This window comes from Brassica oleracea, chromosome C2 (genome assembly GCF_000695525.1).
Source record: "Brassica oleracea var. oleracea cultivar TO1000 chromosome C2, BOL, whole genome shotgun sequence".
Taxonomy (NCBI): domain Eukaryota; kingdom Viridiplantae; phylum Streptophyta; class Magnoliopsida; order Brassicales; family Brassicaceae; genus Brassica; species Brassica oleracea.
This window is the reverse complement of record NC_027749.1, coordinates 4,592,193-4,595,762: the sequence shown is the minus strand read 5'-3', so window position 1 is coordinate 4,595,762 and position 3,570 is coordinate 4,592,193. Positions and strand designations below refer to the sequence as shown.

The window sequence follows — 3,570 nt, the reverse complement described above, 5'->3', positions numbered from 1 at the left end:
GAAGACTCCTTGAAGACTTGTTCAAACCAATCAATAAATCGATTACCATCTATGGAGATAACCAAAGTGCTATCAAGCTGGCCAATAATCCAGTGTTCCATGGAAGAACAAAGCACATTGAATTGGAACATCATTTCATAAGAGAGAAGGTGCTTGATGGAACAATTGAAGCATTGGAGGTTCGAAGCGAGGACAACATTGCTGATATCTTCACCAAGTCATTACCTAAAGGTCAGTTCGAGATACTCCGCTCCAAGCTCGGAATGGTGGACAAAATCAAGTTTAAGGGGGAGTATTGAAGTTAAACTTGATTTTGGGCTATGCTTAATTATGGACCAATAAACTCTTATTGGACTAAACCCAAAATTAAGCTTAAATTCTAGAATCTTTCTAGAATTATCATCACCTCCTCAAATAGAAAAATATCTAGATATTGTAGTAGAAAAATCTAGAGAATAAAGAAAAATCTAGGAAGTAAGGAGGTTGTAATAGAACCATCTAGATATTTGTAATAGAGTTTAGGAGGCTATAAATACCTCTTCATCCTCTCATTTGTAAAAACACAATAAGTTGAACAAGTAAAGTATAAGAAAGTTTTCTTAAAGAAAGAGTGTTCTACTCAAAGTTCTCTAAATCTCTTTAAGAGTTTTTTCATATTATTCTTCGTACTTGGAAGTTTTCTTGTTTCTTTCGGGTTCTCGGGTATTACGGTCTTGGGCTAGTGCTAAGCAATATCAAGGGTGGTTTCTTTACAATACAAAGTTGCTTATCCATCGAGCGAAGAGGCTTTACAGATCTTCTCATACGCTGCTTTTGGGAAAAGCTCTCCCCCAAGAGGTTACTTGAAGCATGCTGTTGAAGTAACTAAGCTTATCGATCCTTTTCCACTTGCTCTCAAGATCTTAGGCTCGGCTTTACGTGGGAAGAGCAAAGAGGAGTGGACACTGGCACCGGCTAAAGTCAACACCTGTCTTGTCGACACAGATATTCAGAAAGCAATTAGATTTGCGCACGATGGTTTATCTAAGAAACACAAAAGGTTATTCTATTTGTTAAGAGAAGCTACACATTCCAGTAAGAACCTGAGCAACACCATATACACGCTTTCAGTGAGTGACTGGGACGTGGAGAAAGGGTTGCAAACGCTAGCTGATATGGCTCTCATCTCGATATCTGGGGGAGAAGAAATCATGATGCACGATTTGGTACAGTCAATGTCTACAAAAAGGTTACGTTGGACCAGGTAATTAAGTTGTGGGAAGGGAAAAAAAATTCTGCTAATACTTGCTGCGCACACAATAAACAAATATTAGATGCTTAAAGTCAAATTTGTACATGAGTTTAAGTTTTTTTTCCTACATTGTATTTATCTTTCTACTTGATTAAAATCACTTCCTATGTTATTGTAAAAACATCATCTTTAAATTTTATAATGTACAACATCGTTATATACTTGCATCACCATTCGAGCGCTAACTCTTTTAATATAAACATCGTTGTAATTTTTAAATGAACAAAACCTAAGCCTACACCGGGTTGAAAATCCCTCCTCCAGGTTGAAGTGAGATCCTTACATAGTTCGAAAAGGTTCTCTCCACTTATTAAGCTGGTGACGTGATTTAATATTGTCTAATAATGCTTTGATTTTCTTTAATCCTGCCCAGGGATGTAAATTTCCATTAGGGTTTAGGCGAAGTTTGTGTTATTGGAAAACCGTTACTCGCTCAAATACAAATTAATAAACCGAAACAGATGAATTTATGTTCATGTTCATATCTAATCTTGTAAAGAATCCAAGAATGAAGTAGCGATTTAAAAACAAAACCGAGTATTTTCCTAGAAAGAAGATAGAAAAGAAGCTAAAACATCCTATACCAAATTATAAAAAAATATTAAAAAAAAAAAAAAAAAATCCTATACCAAATTTCTGATTAAAATTAATCAAAATGACAAACTTCTAATCCCACGTAGCTTTTATTGTTGTTGAGCTGGCAGAAATCGACCAACCCATTATTTCTATCAGTTTGATTGATGGTTTATGCAATTTTGCTATAGAACAACGACGTTTTGGTTGATATTTGGCATCTCACCGGTTAAAAATAAAAAAGTCAGATGAGTCTAAAATTAAAGTTAGAAGAAACTTACTCCCATGTTTTTAAACTCTCGTCGGTTTGACTGTGTCTAAATTTCGTGATGCTTTCCAAAGTGAGACTTGATCTAAGCTCAAATAAACAAATCTGTTGGAATTTCGAGTAATTTACGGAGTTAATGGTTTGGCTTTTTAGGACGTTCTTCACTCATTGATAATATGGTTGAAGAGCGTCAGATTTGTTTTTTTTTGTAACTGAAGAGCTTCAGAACTTTTCCACAATTATTTTGCTAGAGATCAAAACAGAAAATGTTTGAGATATCTAGATAATTAGATTAGGTCAGGTGGGTCAATTGCTTTGTACTTAGGTTTCATCTTCGATATATTCATGATTTAATAACGACTAACTATTGGTTCCTACCAGTTTTTCAGGCTTTGAAGGTATTTACATTGTTTCCTATTGTTTCCTAGTGACATGATTAACTTTTGTCTATCTCATAGGAAACAATGTAAATACAATATCTTCTCTATTAAAATAGAAGTTATGACTTTTTTTCATGTGTAATTTTTTATTTAGACTATCTTTTGGAAATTTATTAATTGTATTGGCATATAACCTAATTAAAATTGTGATAAGTAAAATTTGTTACTGATTTTCTTCCTACATATATGCTCCTTTTTATTTAAACGATTACTTTTTGTTTTTTTCTTTCTTAATAATTTAGTTCCTATTTATATGCCTCATTAATATTTGGATCTAATCTCTATTATTTTGACCTTAACACGTAGTAGTATATATTTAGAATCATTATAAATAATGTTCATATACTTTGATTTATAGTTTATAATGCTTTTATACTTTGTTTCATAATTTTGCTATGCTCCTTATACATTATAGATTAAAAATACATAATATTTTTAACAAATTCACTCAACATTTAATATCCCATTATAAAAAAGATGATTTTATTTCTACCCCTTGAATTTTTTTAATATATCTTTGTATTATATTATTTTTTGTCAAATTTGTATCCATTTCAAATGTATCGTTTAACACCACAATCATGGAGTCTGATTTGTATTCCCATGTTTAAATTTAATAAATATATGATTATTTTATTTTTAAACATAAAATTTTTCAGCCGATCTTACAAATATTTTGATATAGATTTCATAAATATTAATTTTTAAAAAATTTAAATCTAAAATAGGTAAACGAAAATCAGATTTTATTGTTAACAAAAATAATTTTTCACTTTAAAAGCAAAAGTTAAAATATCATATTTATTTTACATAACAATTCCACTTTGTATATTTAGTCAATTTAGTAGAATCATATTCATAGAACTATTTTTTGAAAACTAATGTAAAATATGTTAAAAGACGGACTATTCTATTTTGATTATCACATTTTTATGTATTACATTTTTATGTAATACATAAAATTGTAGCTAAAACATAGATTTTGTTAAAAACATAAA

At 30.7% G+C, this 3,570-nt stretch overlaps 1 pseudogene; it reads left to right on the top strand.

Moving 5' to 3' along the window:
- The window catches only part of LOC106323222, an 8,632-nt pseudogene extending 7,345 nt beyond the window's left edge, over nt 1-1,287 (top strand).
- Nucleotides 1,288-3,570: the final 2,283 nt, after the last annotated feature.